General features: G+C 35.4%; 1 protein-coding gene across 7 annotated transcripts in view; it reads right to left on the bottom strand.

The window, feature by feature from the left end:
- Positions 1-17,994, bottom strand: part of NAALADL2 (N-acetylated alpha-linked acidic dipeptidase like 2) — a 1,353,416-nt gene that overhangs the window by 742,046 nt on the left and 593,376 nt on the right. The window lies entirely within an intron of this gene.

A 17,994-nucleotide genomic window follows, 5' to 3' on the forward strand; every position in this document is an offset into this window, starting at 1 on the left:
GTTCCAAGGAATACAGCATTTCTTTGATACTGCTTTAACTGTCACGGGACTTAAACTATTAAATGACTAGCTGAGCTGTTGAGATATCACAGACTAACTCAGCAGGACTGGGAATTTTAAAAAAAACAAAGAACAAAACAAAACAAAATTTGGATCACTCAGTATTTAAAAAGGGCTGTTGATAACTGGTGCTACTATAAAATTTACTAATTTGAATAAATTTTATCATAAATGCTAATGTGGATGATCTTATTCTAGAGCTGTTTGTTTTAAACTAATGAAAGCTTGAGGAACAAACTTTTCAAAAGCAAATTGTTATTTTGCTTTATTATCCCATTATCTTCTCTCCCTGTACTCACCTACTAGCTTGACTTTATCAATACTGTATTCATATTATCTTGACAAAAAACATTTCCTGCTTCATTTCACAAAAATATAGATAGAAAAAAATTATGTTAAAGAAATATATTTGTAAGCACATTTTTTTTTAAAAAAAGATACATATTTAATAAACAAAGCACATTTCCTAGATTAAAAAGTATGTGACAGTTTAAAGAGATTTCGCTAAAGGACTAATTAAGATTAGGACTATGGAATCAAATTTTCAAAGTAGTCCCATTTTAGCTAGAGAGAAATGGTTCAGCATTTTCTTGCTCTAAATGATAAAAATGCATTTATAGTTCTATGATAGTAGTGATTCCTAGCCACCGTTTTGGGAGAAATAGCTGGGCATTTCAAATGTCATTCATAGTTGGAGAAAACACACACACAGGCACAGCCAAACTTCCTGCCCTCCAAACAGGATGGAGAGACACTGATAACAATCATTATTACAAGTTAAGTGGTGTCACAAGCCCAAGTTCAAATTTATCTTCCCAGCATCTAGCTAAGAACTAGCTGAGCCAACAATCTCCAGAAATAAGATTACCATAGAATGAGCAAAACATCAAGGCCTATGACCTTGAGTTTCTTTCTCTATCAATAATCCTGTCAGGATGGCAAAAGTAACCAAACGAGCTCTTGCAGCTGGCCTTCAAGATGAAGTTGCTGTTTCTATTACCTCTGAAAGTTACACTAAATTAGAAAGGATTCGAAGTACTAGATGTTGATTCACTCATCATTGAAAGTTAACACTTTTTCTCCTGTTCTCACAATAATTACTTTTTCTGTAAAAGTTAAATAGCAGAAAATAAAGAGTTCCTTTCCACTTTTTTTTTCTTCTTAAACTTATCAAAAACCTCCTATGTCTCTCATACCTGTGCTCCAGCTCTTCCAATATCATGTTGAATGAGCACAAGTTGTGGCTAAATCCCATCTGCTTGAATGCTCGAATACAGTTGGAGAGTTCTGTATTTACCCAAGTGCATCTACATATCTCTCTTTTTCTTAACGTTTATTTATTTTTGAGAGAGAGAGAGCACGAGTGAGCCCACGTGAACAGGGGACGGGTAGAGAGAGAGAGGGAGACACAGAATCTGAAGCAGGCTCCAGGCTCTGAGCTGTCAGCACAGAGCTGGATATGGGCCTCAAACTCACGGACCGCGAGATCATGACCTGAGCCAAAGTTGGATACTCAACTGACTGAGCCACCCAGGCACCCCTATTATCTCCTTTAATGAAAAGTTTTCATTAGAACAACTTAGGAATGGTCAAAACAGGCAAAAAATTACATGACCACGAGCACACGGGTTTGCAACATATAATTTTGTAGTTTTAAATATATATATTTTCACACAATTGTTCAGATTAAATTGAATTACTGATTTTATTCAATACCTGTGAGAAATCAATGCGATCATCTAAATACCCTAAGACTGAAAAAAAAAAAAAAAAGCCTACAATTTAGATGTCTCTTGATTCCAATATGGGCACTGCTAATATTCCTTTATCTTGCATTCTCTTTCCGCATATATGAAACAGTCTACAGATTGCCCTAGAAGAAGATTGCCCTAGAGGAAGACCGTAAAGCTGTGCACTTCAGGTTCTTGTGAACAACACTTTAAACAGGAAAACATACATACAGCAATGGACATCTGCTATAGACAGAATATTTTCCTGTTTAAAATTCCAATTTAGATTTATTTTCCCATACTTTATTATTACTGAATAATAAAACCAGCTGATCGCAATCCTGCTCATAAAACACTTTCCCGGCTGCTTAAAATTATTATTGACTTATGAAAAGACCATTAGCTTTTTCATCTGCACATGAACTAATTCCAATTCATTTAGGCTTTTCCCGTTGGTAATATTTTCCAGCATTTTAATGAGTGCTATTGCCCTGCTCTGCTCATTTCTTAAATACTTCATATTCCCAAATAGAAAAAGAAAAAAAAAATGGATTACAACTCTGTTACTATGTATAAAACTTCAAAACTATTATGACTTTTTAAAGGATTTCTTTATAAACCCCCAGACAGCTTGTGGTCCAGCTTGGCTCCCAGATCATGTTGTAGTACTATACCTTGTAGCTAACATAATGTAACAGCCAGTGTAATACAGCTATTAACTATAATTCCCATGTTTTAAAGATAACTTTGAATTGTATTTTTATCATTTTTCTGGTTATATTACCTGTATAAATATGAGCAATATTAAGTGTTAACTATTATAGCATTATTAATATAATTAAGAGTATCTCAAGAAATTTCCAGAGTAAAAGTATTAATTGACAGTCTTTAAAACAATGCCACACGATATACATAGCATTTTCCAGCTGTGGGTTATCTGACAAATACTTGGTAATCTTTTTTGTAATGAAGCCTACAAAACAGAAATCATCTCACAGCATTTGAAAACCAATAGCTGAAATTCTATTTGTACTAAACAAGTTTTCTTCCTCTTTTCCCCTCACAAATACCTTTATAACTGAAATAATTAGATGGAAAGGGACTCATATATATTGAACCCCGACTATGATTTCCCCTGTAGCTGGTGAGTTTCCCTCTCTCTCTCAAAAATCTTACTGTTTGATTAATGCCAATTTGGTGGGCTGCTTTTTTTTTTTTTTTTATGAACTGAAACTACTTAAAACACATCTTAGCCTCCACTACTGACATTTATCATCACCAAAATAATAATTATCATTATATTTTGTTGTATATTATATTATAATAAGTACTATCATTATTAAAGAGAGGGAACAGAATATTTCATTTATAGAATGAGGAAAAAAGAGAGCTTAATAAAAGTGTTTGAAGACAAAAACAGAAATAGGTAAAACAGTTTGAAAAGCTTTGTCTTCATACAAAGTATAGTTATTTTAATTAAAGCTTAACACCAAAAATTATTTCTTGGCCCAAACATTTTGTTAGACTACCAGAAAGACCAATTTTAAAGCAATGCTGCTGACAACTCCTAGTTCCCTATGAGGATTATGAAGATTCATAATACCCTTTATTAGTCAAGACTTCTAGGTGTGGAAAGAAGTAAAACTGAGCCCATTAATCTCTTCACTCTTTTTCTTTTAGAGAGAGGGTTAGGCTTAGACAGCTTGAGGAAAATAGTGCAGGTCCTGATGTTAAGGATACTCCTGGAAGGTGATTCTCTAGCTCCAGTAGATAAAATAGTTTAAGACTAGCAATGTAGGTGGACTCGGGAAGCCTTTCCGTAGACTTCACACACTGAAATTCCCTTTCCTCTCTGAAAATCAACTACCTGCTTTCTTTCAGATGTGCCATGGTCCACTGACACAGGGCATATGCTGTGCTTTTTCTCTTTTTCAGAATCCTCTTCCTGTCTCTCTCCCCTAAATGTTGCCTAGCTATCCTCATCTTATTTCTACATCGTCATTTCAAACATATTCCTCAGGGAATACTTCCTTGTTCACCAGATTAGGCCAACACTCTGATTATGAGATCTCATGTAAGTAGGTATGTGTACTTATTACTCTTGTGACTGTATTTTGTTTTCATGATTATTTGATTAATAATTGCCTCCTCCACAAGAATGGAGACTTGTTCTTTGTCTATTTTGAGTTACCATTATATCGATAGCACCTAGCCCAGTGCTTACTCAAAGGCAAATGATCAATAAATACTTGATGAATGAATCAATGAATGGATGAATGGGCGGATGGATGGCTAGACAGATGGATAGATGGATTACTTAACTCGGCCAAGAATTTCTAGAGTTGGTTGACATACACTTGTGATGCTTCTGTCCCTTTGGAAAATCCTAAGCAGACATATTTTGCATAATGACTGTTTTCCTTTTTTCTTTAAACTAGTAATGATTAGAAAGAGTGTATTCAAATGAACAGAATCATTCAATTGAGAGGTATTTTTCTTGCAATAGAACTTCAGCAATTTGGCATTTGAAAAGAAGACCATTTATTCTACTTAAGTGCATCTGGAATGCTAATACTTTCAACAATCTGTCCTCAGAGAATTCAATTAATCAGATGCATTTACTTATGGCACATAGAAATTTCAGTATTGGGCTTGGATAGTACTCTACAAACACTATTGACTGGTTTGGGCAAGAAGGTTGGTCTGAAGGCCAGACCCGATGGCTAAGGGTTAGAACATTGTCAAACACAGTAGTGACAGCAGTGAATTCAGTGGGGGATAACTTAGTGTCTCAATTAACAATGGAAAGTCATCTTTAAGGTGAAGTCATTGATGATTTGGATTTAGCAGCCAATGGTCTGGATTCCCTTTCTTGTATTGAATATAAGCAAGAATCTTAGTGACCTTGACATCTGAATGCATGGAGTCATGGATTTGTTACACAGCCACCTAAGGCTCTCACTGCCTGAATCCAGCAGACAGCCTAATTAAACAGCAAGAGTTCCTGGAGGGGAATGTTAATGAGTCTACTTGGCAGCCAACAGTCTGTTCCCCAGATGGTGCAGGGGTTATAAATTGTCAATAGGGTAAGAATAGTGAAGAGAGTCAGGGAAAATACAGAAAGACTCCTACATTACTGGAACTCTCTGAGTTACTAGCTCTACCATAATATATGTATATATGTGTGTGTATATATATACACACACATATATATATATATATATATATATATATATATATATATATATATTATATATATATATTTGGAGATTTGGCAACAGGGGCTTGGGTGGAAGAAGTACTAACATATTCTATTTATTTGAACTATAGGAATACATCTAGAGTCACTGTGGCTTTTCAAATGGACATCACTCAGTCTATATAAATTTAATATAGGGATGGTTATTTCAGGCACTTTTGTTGACTATAAAAACTAACAACATCATTAAAGCCCTACCATGTTTGTAATTTGTATTTATTATTTTCTGCCTTTTTATTTTTTCTAATAGATGCAATCTGGAGCATGAGAGCTCTTTCCTCATTAGGTTATTTTTGAATGAGTAATATCTCAATGAGAAACAATCTCCCATGACCTTAAAGTCATGTCCTCACTACTCCAAAGTAGCTAGTGTCAAAGCAACCTCTATTAACTACAATTAGGAGTAAAAACACCTCTTCTGCTTTTGTCAAACTTCCCCTTTATTTGTTTGGCTGGTCCTTAATTAAGCTTCAGAGCCAAATGGATATATGAAAGCCACAGTCAAGCTTAACCTTCACTGTACTTCAAAAAGTCAATTCCAAGAACCATCTGTAGTAGAAAGATTCTTGGGTGACCCCAATAATTTTCATTTCCTAGTGTCCATACCTTTGTGCACTCTCACTTCCAATAGTGTGACTAGCTTGTAAATAATAAAATGTGACAAACGATGTCACTCCCATGATTAGCTTATTTTATATAAGACTGTCTTAGCTGACTGGAGTGAGAGTCTTTCTTGCTGACCTTGAAGAGGCAAGCTGCTTTGATATTCACTGTCCATTAAGAGGGCACAGAGCAGTGAACTACAGGTGACCTCTAGGAAATGAAGGGCTCAGTTCTATAACCACAAAGAACTGGAATCTTCCAACATCCACCTCTAGAGGACCACAAGCTCCAGAAAGAAATGCAGCCTTATTAATTGTGTTGTAGCCTTGTGAAACCCAGAGCAGTGGACTTTGCTAGGCTATGCCTGAACTCTTGACCCATAGAAATAGACAAAAAATTTGTTTTAAGTTTGTGGTAACTTGTTATGTGGCAATATAAAATTAATACACCATTGAAGAAGTCTCCATTTTTGGCTATATGATTGATGGTCAATTTTATGGATCAACTTGACTGAGCCACAGGGTCCCCAGATATTTGGTCAAAACTTACTCTGGGTAAGGTTTCTGTGAGGATGTTTTTGGAGAAGACTTACATTTAAATAGGTAGACTGGGGCGCCTGGGTGGCTTAGTCGGTTAAGCGTCTGACTTTGTCTCAGATCATGATCTCACAGTTCATGGGTTCAAGCCCCACATTGGGCTCTGTGCTGACAGCTCAGAGCCTGCAGTGAGCTTTGGATTCTGTGTCTCCCTCTTTCTCTGCCTCTCTCCCTCTTGCAATCTGTCTCTCTGTCTCTCTCAAAAATAAACATTAAAAACATTTTAATATAAAATAAACAGGGGCGCCTGGGTGGCGCAGTCGGTTAAGCGTCCGACTTCAGCCAGGTCACGATCTCGCGGTCCGTGAGTTCGAGCCCCGCGTCAGGCTCTGGGCTGATGGATCAGAGCCTGGAGCCTGTTTCCGATTCTGTGTCTCCCTCTCTCTCTGCCCCTCCCCCGTTCATGCTCTGTCTCTCTCTGTCCCAAAAATAAACGTTGAAAAAAAAAATTAAAAAAAATAAAATAAAAAATAAATAGGTAGACTGAGTAAAGCAGGTTGCTTTCCATAATATGAGTGACACTCATCTAAATAGTTGAAGGCCTGACTAGAACAAAAAAAGCTGACCTACTTCCAGAGAAGAGAGAATTCTTCCTGCCTCATGGCCTTTGCAGTGGGACGTCAGCTTTTGTAACATTCCCTCCCTCTCTGTTTCGTTTCTTGAAGAACTCTAATACAGGCCATAATAAAACATGGAAAAAAACAGCAAATCTTAGAATTGGAGGAGATTATCAACATGAGAATTTCCCCTCTTCAATCTATAGGAATTAACAGATTGTTAGGCCATTTCTAATTCAACAGGAGTACATTTTATAGCCCTGATTCTTAGGAAATTCTTTTATAACAACCTCAAAACTGCCTTCCTCATGATTGCTAATTTTATGAACCCATAATAAACATATTCCTCCTTTCAAACTTTGAATAACTCTTAGGCCTCTACCCAATCCTATCTTCTCTAAGTAAAATAATCCTACCTCCTTTAGCACTTCCTTACATGACAATTTCAATACAACTTACATCCTCCCTATGTATTTTTGAAGGTACATTAGCTCTTATATGCATTCAGAACTAAAGATAACATTCCCAATTAGGTGTGGTCATTATAAAATATAATAGCAATATTAACCCCTTTCAACTGAATTTATATTATTGCTAGAACCTCAGTATATTAAAGAGACTTTACATATATATTGTATTGAATTGTGACCAATATTATAGATTAGCTTAATCGATACCCCTTCTCAAGAGCCTTCTCCCTTATCTTCCTCTATTATAGAGTCCATAAAGCTGAATGCTTGACTTCCCACCCTCTCTTGCAGTTAGAAGATATTAAATGACACAATTCTGGCTAATGAGGTATATAGAGATAAGTCTACTAGGGATGAATCTCCTTTCCCAATGCACAGGCAAAACCTCATCAGGAAAAAAACAAAAACAAACAAACAAACAAAAAAACCCACAACATCGTCTTTTCTTTCTTCCTGCCTGGAAGGCAGACATGGTGCAAGGAACTTAAGCAGCTATCCAGCAACAATGGGGCCACAACCACAAACAGAAGACAGACAGAAAGGATGGAGTCTCTGGTGGCCCCATCAAGTAGCTGCGTCAGTCCTGGACTACCCACTTCCTATCTTCTGATTACATGAGAAAAATCAACTTCTATTTTTAAAACCCCTATAGTTTTGTTACTTCCTAACTTACACTGCTACTTTTTTTTCTAATAGAGAAACTAAAGTTTGAAAACCTAAATGGTATGTCATAGATATGTGATCTGGTAGAAGAACCAAAAAATCCCTTTCAGCTTTCTTGCCATTATTTGTTTCTGTCATTTTACTTAATACTGCCAATGTGCAGGGTATGATATAAATGCTCCATTTTAAATATAACAAAGATAATCTCAGTGTTACAACTGTCACAGATGTGATTAAGAAATACATATTCTGGCACATAAGAGTGTCTACAAATTAAAATAGGAATAATACTTGGCGCTAGATATCTTTCAAGACACTCAAGTGAAATACTCAATTATGACCATACGATTCAATCCTATAAATTAACCTAGTGACACATAAGTGGTTCCTGAGAAATGCTACGTCTGGCCTCACCAGAGCACTTATCTCTTCTCCCCTTTCCATTAAATTGCGTACTTTGACTCATCCATAAAAGTGGTTTGATAAGTTGGATATCTACTTTGATGATCACTCTAAATGAACAATTTTAATTTACCACAGCAAAAAACTGAAAAAATATTATTTTGTTGTTATCATGAAGCAAGAAAAAGGCTTCAGGGACCCTTCCCAATTTTTAAAAAAAATGTGGTAGAGAAAAAAAACAATTTTTTTATTTCTTCTACAAAGCCATTTTCACTTTTTTTTCTTTCCACAATAGGCATAAACTCGCCAATTTGATTTTAACTCTAAAAGACATTTATGTGGCAGACAATCCCTAGTATGAACAAAAATCCTTTACCTGATTATTTTTGCATTTTAAGAAGAATACACACACACACACACACACACACAATGTATAACTGAAAGGAAATAAAAAAATATAGCCTTCAATTACATTTTACTTTCATCTTATCAAAAAGTCACAGAAATTAAAGTACAAATCCCACTACCAAAGACACAGTAAAAGGTTGGAAGAATATTCTAAAGGTCACATTATCTTAATGAAGTGCCACTTCCTGACAACATGGCCGTGATATTGGAGTAATATACTCCATTTAGTGGGAAATGCTCTGTGAAATCCATGCCCTCTGCACTCTAAACAAAGACATAGGTAATTTTCTTAAAAGGTCACACACAAATGTGTTATTTAAAACTAGGCATTTGCCAGTTGTGACTATTTGAAAGTGAACATCAGATAAAGGAATTGGCATAGACTATTTGTAAAATGCCAGCGTTTTTCACCTATGCTTTAATCATATAAAATTGTGTCAGGTAATTTCATTCTTTGATCTATATCATTTTGTGCAAATATTAAAGGAAAAATTATGCCAAAGATTTGAATAAGATTTTATCTAAAACCTCTGACTCAAATTTAAAAGTGGGTTTGGGCAACTTGACAAAATTTATCTAACACTGGTTTTATTTTTAGATTTTTCAAGGGGAAATTGTATATTTATATACATGTCATACCTTTAAAGTACATGGTATTTTTTAGGAAATGGATTCTCAATATGAGAAAATCCCTCCAGTGTGATATTTGAGTGAGTATTTAAGTACACTTATAATAAATTTTTGAAGAATGGAATTATCATAGGCATGTCAACACAAGGGAGTAAAAATACCAAAACCAAAACGAAACAAACAAAGCCCAGAAACTTTAATTATCAAAGTTCCTGACTGAACAACAGCCACTACCACACTGTTAAGGAGTGTCATTTTCACAAAGTTCACTTAGCATGGGTACATTAAAAGGTTAAAACAGTCAATTCAGAGTGTCTTTAATTTTGTAGAATGAAACTAAAGAAATATGACCAAAGAAAAATTTATGACACTAACATGATAAAGGCATTATTTTAGCAATAAAACATAAGTGTATTTAATAAATAAAAGTTGGGGCCGCCTGGGTGGCTCAGTTGGTTGAGCGTCCGACTTCGGCTCAGATCATGATCTCATGGTCTGTGAGTTCGAGCCCTGCGTCGGGCTCTGCTGACAGCTCAGAGCCTGGAGCCTGCTTCCGATTCTGTGTCTCCCTCTCTCTCTGCCCCTCCCCCACTCATGTTCTGTCTTTCCCTGTCTCAGAAATAAATAAACATTAATAATAATAATAATAATAATAATAAGTAAAAGTTGGAAAATTGGTTATATCAGAAACAAAACACAGTCATCTTAAACACCTAATTTATAATAGTCATAAACATAAATCCCAGCTGGATTAAAGAGTTTGTATATAATATTATAGAAAATTACACTTAAAAATTAATATTCCAGAAAAGAGAATAAAATATAGAAGAAAAAAATAAATATATGTATTTGACACATGAAATATGGAAGAGAACCAAAGTACATTAAAAATGGATATAGTAAATCAAAATTATAACATTCTACAGACCAAAAACGGTAACCAAAATTAAAAATCAAATAGATTAGATAAAATCTTTATAGCAAAGTTGACAAGCAAGAAATTATCACCTTATGTTAAAAACTTCCAGAAAAATCCTAAGAAAAAAACATAAGAAACCAGCACAATAAGTTCATTCAAACAGACAATTCACAATTTAATTAGAAAACCTACCCATGGGAAAGAATTCAACCTTACTAGTAATCCAAGAAATGGAAACAAAATATATTTCCAATTCTTCTTTGATTTATCAAATATAATTTTAAAAATCACAGAAAATGGGGTGCCTGGGTGGCTGCCAGTTAAGGGTCCAACTTTTGATTTTGTTGCAGGTCGTGATCTCATTGTTCATGGAATTGAGCCCCATATCAGGCTCCAGGCTGACAGCGCAGAACCTGCTTGGGGATTCTCTCTCTCTCTCTCTCTCTGGCCCTCCCCTACTAAACACTCTCTCTCTCTCTCTCTCTCTCAAAATAAATAAAAATAAAATTTAAAATACATACATACATACATATATAAATAAATATCACAGTAGACTTTTAGGTAAAGATGGTGTAATGAATATATGCTTCTATATCCCTTCCTAAAATCCCAGTTAGTTACAGAAAATAAAAATGAAAGAACAGTAACAATAATAAAAAGGAACTGGGATGCAATGGTAAGAAGTAACATGACTTACGGATCTGAAATTTTGCAGAAACTCAGATACAATGATATTGACAGGGGGAGAAAACAATTAGGAAATTAGGTTCCCAAATTCCAGAGGTAAGGAAACATGGGGCGGTCCAAGGAGAGGTGAGAAAACCATCTCCAAGCTTAGAATCAACAAAAACTAGGGACCAATATGAATATAAACTTGCTACATTTAAATTTTGAATTTATTTGAATTAAAAAAAAATCATTTGAAACAGTTGAGACAATTGGATCTCTCCTCTTCCCCTGGAAGGAAATAGAGCAACTGATAATCTGATCTTCTGCTAACGTTAGAAATGTGCCATCAAAGAAAATATAGATTCTATCTGTATAGGGTGTCTAGTAGGAATTATTTGGGCCTTAGAAGCAAAACTGAATTTAAGGTAACGCATTCCCAGAGGAGAGACAGAGGAAAACAGAAAGCAAGCCAGGCAGCAAAACCAGTGAGGAGTCAAAGGTATCAGGGCCTTTGCTTCTCAGGCTTTAAAGTACCTAAGAATTACACGGGCATCTTTGTAAATGTAGAATCAGACTTTAAAGTATCTAAGAATTACATGGGCCTATTTGTAAATGTAAAATCTGATTCAGTAGGTCCAGTGTGGGTTCAGAGATTCTGCAAGCTCCCAGGGGAACTCCAAACTGTTGATCTTAGGACTTTGATTACAAGGTGATTTTTGTTTTTTTTCTTTTTCATTCCCATCATAACACTCTCCATACCATAGAAATTAAGAGATTCAGTTCACTTCTCCATCTCTGGAAACCACAGGAAGCATATTTTTCTTTTTTGCACATTTTTAATTTGACAGTTTTTATTGCAAATTTAAATAATTATAGAGCTATAATTTCCAATCAATTGTATATATTGGCATAAAACAGATCCCTTTCTATTTTAAATGGAATCTAAATACAAGAGTAATATGATAGTGACTGTCATCCATTTAGAAGTTAATTGCCATGTTCTACCTTTTTTAAAGTTTATTTATTTTTATTTTGAGAGAGACAGACAGCACAAGTGGGAGAGCGGCAAAGAGAGAGGGAGAAAGGGAATCCCAAGCAGACTCCACGTCACCAGCACAGAGCCCCATTTGAGGAACCAACTCCCAAAACCATGAGGCCATGACCTGAGCTGAAACCAAAAATCTGACCCTTAACCAACTGAGCCACCCAGGCACCACTGACATGCTCTTCTTTAACAGCAATTTTATGGTTCAATTCACTCCTTTTTCCATGACACTTCTGTAATTTTTTTAAGTATAATTCACATACTGTTCATCTGTTTAAGTGTGCAATTCAGAGAATGTTTAGTACATTCACAAAGTTGTACAATTCTCTCAGAACATTTTTATCAACCCCCAAAGAAATGCCTCACCCATGAGCAGTTACCTCCCATCCATCACCCTTTTTTTTTTTTTCTCTAATGTTTATAAAGATGATGTCGTCTGTGAATACAGCTTTACTGTTTCCTTACCAATCAGAATGTCTTTTGTTTTTCATGCTTAGTTGTTCTGGCTAAAACCTCCAGTTCAATGCTAAATTGAAATGGTGACAGGGGACATTCTGGTCTCTGTCTGGATCTTAGGGGAAGAGCATGCAGTCTGTCATCATTAAGTATATTAGCTGTGGGTTTTTCATAGATATTCTTCATCAGGTGGAGGAAGTTCCCTCTTATTCCTAATTTATTGAATATTGTTATCATGAAGAAGTGTTAAATTTCATCAAATGAAGTTTTTCTGTATCTATCGAGATGATCATGTATTCTTTTATTCTATTAATGTGGTACATTACATGTATTCATTTTCAAATATTGAATCAACCTTACATTCCTTGGATAAATCCCACTTGGTCATGGAGTTTAATCTTTATTTTTAAGTTTGTTTATGTATTCTCTACACCTGACATGGGGCTCAAACTCACAACCTTGAAAATCAAGAGTGGCATCCTCTTCCGACTGAACCAGCTAAGTGTCCCGAATCCTTATTTTATGTCACTGGATTTAGTTTGCCAGCATTTTGTTGAGGATGTTTGCATCTATATTCATAAAGGATATTTTTTTTTCTTTTATTGTCTTGGAATGGTTTTTAAATCATGGAATGAGTAGAGAATTACTCCCTCTCCTAGTATTTTTTGGAAGACTTTGTAAAGGGTTGGTGTCGTCTTCTTTAAAGATTTGTTAGAGGGGCGCCTGGGTGGCTCAGTCGGTTACGTGGCCGACTTCGGCTCAGGTCATGATCTCATGGTCCGTGAGTTTGAGCCCCGCGTCGGGCTCTGTGCTGACAGCTCAGAGCCTGGAGCCTGTTTCAGATTCTGTGTCTCCCTCTCTCTGACCCTCCACCGTTCATGCTCTGTCTCTCTCTGTCTCAAAAATAAATAAAAGTTAAAAAAAAAAGTAAAAAAAAAAAAAAGATTTATTAGAATTCTCCAGTGATCAGGGCCTAGGCTATTCTTAGAGGAAAGTTTTTCTGATTAATTCTATCTCTTTCTTTTTTTTTTTTTTTTTTTTTTTTAATGTTTATTTATTTTGAGAGAGAGAGTGTGAGTAGGGGAGGGGCAGAGAGAGAGAGGGAGACACAGAATCTAAAGCAGGCTCCAGGCTCTGAGCTGTCAGCACAGAGCCGGATGTGGGGCTTGAACCCATGAACTGTGAGATCGTGACCTGAGCCGAAGTCAGACGCTTAACCTATTGAGCCACCCAGGCACCCCATCAATCTCTTTCTTATATGTCTGTTCTAATTTTCAAGTTCTTCTTGAGTCAGTTCTAGTAGTTGTCTAAGAATTTGTCTACTTATCGGGGCGCCTGGGTGGTGCAGTCGGTTAAGCGTCCGACTTCAGCCAGGTCACGATCTCGCGGTCCGTGAGTTCGAGCCCCGCGTCAGGCTCTGGACTGATGGCTCAGAGCCTGGAGCCTGTTTCCGATTCTGTGTCTCCCTCTCTCTCTGCCCCTCCCCCGTTCATGCTCTGTCTCTCTCTGTCCCAAAAAAAATAAACGTTGAAAAAAAATTAAAAAAAAAAAAAGAATTTGTCTACTTATCTAATTTTTAAATATACAATTGTCATAATATTACCTAATAATCCTTTTCATTCAATAATGTCTATAGTAATGCCCCCTCTTTCATTCCTGATTTAGTAATTTGAATTTATTCCCTTCTTTTAGTGGTCTAGCTAAAAGTTTATCAATTTTGCTGATCTTTTGTTTAATTGATTTTAACTATTATTTTTGTAATCTCTATTTTCATTTATTTTCACTCTAATTTCTTTATTGTTTATATCTTTCTTTCTGCTTGCTTGGGTTTAGTTTGCTCTTTTGTTTTTCTAGTTTCTTAAAGTGGAAGGTTAAGGTTTTGATTTGATATTGTCTTTGTCTAAGAAGGTATTTACAGCTATGAATTTCCCTCTGAGCACTACTTTCACTGCATCTCATACATTTTGGTGTGTTGTGTTTTCATTTTCATTCATCTCAAAGTATTTTCTAATTTCCCTGTGATTACCTCATTGATCTATTGGTTATCTATTTTCACACATTTGTGTATTTCTCCAAATGCCTTTTTTAATCAATTTATAATTTCATTCTGTTATAGTCAGCATATTTGGTATGATTTCAATCCTTCTAAATTCACTGAGACTTTTTCTTTTCCTTTTTTAATTATTATAATTATAATTATATATATATATATATATATATATATATTTTTTTTTTTTTTTTTTTTTTTTTTTTGCCTAACATATGATCTGTTTTAGAAAATGCTTCAGGGGTGTCTGGGTGGCTCAGTTGGTTAAGCATCCAACTCTTGGTTTCAGCTCAGCTCACAGTTCATGGGTTTAAGCCCTGAATTGGGTTCCACACTGACAGTGCAGAGTCTGACTGGGATTCTGTCTTTCTCTCTCTCTCTGAACCCTCCCCTGCTCATCATGTTCTCTCTCTCAAATAAATATAAATAAACAAACAAACAAATGTTAAAAAAAATGAAAATGTTTCATGTGCCTTTTAAAAGAATGCATATTCTGTTGGTGTTTTGTAGAGTGTTCTTTGATGTCTATAAAATCTAACTGACTGATAGTATTCAAGCCTTCTTTTCACTTATTGATCTGGTTAGTTGTATGCATTATCGAAAGAGGGGTACTAAGGTCTCCAACTATTACAGTTATCTATTTTTCCCTTAGTTCTGTCAGTTTAGTTCACATATTTTGTTAAGTATACATGTTTATAATTGTTAGGTCTTCTTAACAGATTGACCCTTTTATCATTATAAAATGTCCTTTGTTAGTAACAATAGTTTTTGCTTTAACATGTATTTATATGTTACTACATACAATTCTTTTTTGTTTTTGTTTTTTTTTAATTTTTTTTTTTTTTTTCAACGTTTATTTATTTTTGGGACAGAGAGAGACAGAGCATGAATGGGGGAGGGGCAGAGAGAGAGGGAGACACAGAATCGGAAACAGGCTCCAGGCTCTGAGCCATCAGCCCAGAGCCTGACGCGGGGCTCGAACTCACGGACCGCGAGATCGTGACCTGGCTGAAGTCGGACGCTTAACCGACTGCGCCACCCAGGCGCCCCTATACAATTCTTTTTTGGTTACTGTTTACATAAAACATAACTTACATCCCTTACATCCAGCTTGTGTCTCTGTATCTTTGAACCTAAAGTATGTCTTTTGTGGACAGCTTATACTTGGTGTATTTTTTAAAACTCTGTTTTGTCAATCTCTAACTAACTGACATTTTTTCTATTTGCTTTCTATATATTATATGTCTTTTTGTTCCTTTGTTCTTTCATTTTTACTTTATTTGTGGTAATAAATATGTTAGTGGAATAATGGAATTTTCAGATATCCTAATCATTTTCAATCTTTGCCATATATATCACTTTACATGGTAAGAGGGACTGTGCTGGTGTGATTAAAGTTAACTTGTCGATGAAGATGGTATGCTCTGCCTTCTACTTGCTACTTAAGGTAAAAAAAAAAAAAAAACAAGAGGAAAGAAAAGAATTGTTAAACAAAAAATAAGCAGGCCTTGATGATTTGGGGAATTATCAAGCAAATCTGGTTGCAAATACATCTAAAATTAAGAAATATACTGTTAAGAAAGCATGTTTTAGAGAAAAAGCCAAGGATGTAGCTACATGATGTGTTGGCTAATACCCTGTACCTTAGAATGATCTAAAATTTTTTTTCTTTTCATATCTTATAATTTTTATTGAAAACAGAGTATTTTAAATCATATAATGTGGCAACTTTGGAAAACTGTGTTTGTTGCTGTTTTATTAATGATTTTCTTAATTTATAAAGTCTGTATTCTTTACCATCTTCAACTGAAGTTTCTGCTTGGTCAGCTTAATGGTCATCTAATGATCATGAAGAGATTCTCTTAAATGCCTAGAAGCAACATATTCCCCAGACTTAGCCAAGGGGCTGTATGTGCATGTCTGGGTATGTCTTTAATTCTCAGGCAGGCAGTTTACAGTATTGCCTTAACTTTCACTTCCTGTTTTAATAGAAACTCAATGTCAGCCAGAAGTGAGAGGTGATTCTTAGATCTTTTGGGAACATTCACATAGTTTTACACATGTGCATAGCCTTCTAAGCTTCCCCAAGCCCCCAATAAGCATCTCATTCCCCAGATTTTCTTTTTAATTTATTTTGGTCAGTATCTTGTCTCCCCAAACCTCATTACTTCCTTGGGCAGCTTTGATATGAAATAATTGTCACTGATTGTTTATGAACAATACCCCAGGAGAAAAGTTTGTTTGCACTAAGCAAGCTCTAAATGCAGTTAAAAAACCCCAAAAAACAAAAAAAAAAAAAAGCAAAGCCTTGGTAATGTAGGTTTCTAGGATGACCAGAAAGGCCAAATAACAATTCTCTGAGAATGTTGTTTTGGCGGCTCCAAAACAAGTTTTTCCCCTTCCTTGACTGCTAGAGTGCTGGCTTTCATTGTGGTCACAGGGCTGACAGTTTTAAGGCTACCACAGTACTGGAAAAAGAAGGATGAAAATAGGCCAAAGCGAAAATGTCACAAAAGTTGCTGCCTTTACTGAAATTCATGTTTTTGTTGTTGTTTTTTTTTTTTTTTGAATAATGTTCCTTGGATTGTTGCAAGTCTTTAGATATTTTCAGAGTTCTGAAAAAGTTGATTTTGACATTGTTCTTACTGTTTTTATAGAGAAACAAACAAGGAAAACAGATCTCTGGTAGTCAAATTGCTATCCAAGGACCAACAACATGACATTGCCTGTATTCTGTTAGGAATTTAGAATCTCAAGCCCTGATTCAAATCTACTAGGTCAGAATCTGCATTTAAACAAATTCCCCCGGGTAATACACGCACATGAAAGAAACACTGACCTAGAGAACAAAAAATAACTCTTAGAAATCACCTTAAAATGTTTTGAAATGATACTGTATATCCCCACTTATCGAAAGAGCAGGATTGTAAAAACTGAATCGGAGAATAAACATTACATTCTGAAGACTAAAAATTATGACTTCCAAAAATGAAAAAACTTAAAGGATAGACAAATTATTGCATAAAAGATACTTGAGTTTCACATATTTCTGCACATCTTGTGAAGCAAGGCACTGACTATGGTCGATTTTGGACTATCATTTCAAGGATATTTGAATAGCAAGAAGCCTTAGAAAACAGTTATAGTGTTTCCTACCATAGCAAAAGGCAGGTTTGTTTATGACCTTGGAAGAGAGAGATGGTGTTTGCCTCTTAAGCAAAGATTCCAGTTCTTTTAGCTGAGGGATTCTCTCTTACAATGTTGGAACAGTCACTCCATTGGACTTACAAGCAATGGAAAGGACACAAATATATTGATGCCCTTGATACCTATTATGCTGTGAGTAATACATGTCTTTGTCTCTTGTGTAAATGGCTCATATATTCCATCAGTATCCATGAAATTGTGGAAGGCCAACTTGTTAGTCGTCAAGTAGGTTAAAATCTCAGACAATTCACAGATTTGAAAATAATAAAATGG

This window comes from Leopardus geoffroyi, chromosome C2, assembly GCF_018350155.1.
Source record: "Leopardus geoffroyi isolate Oge1 chromosome C2, O.geoffroyi_Oge1_pat1.0, whole genome shotgun sequence".
NCBI lineage: Eukaryota > Metazoa > Chordata > Mammalia > Carnivora > Felidae > Leopardus > Leopardus geoffroyi.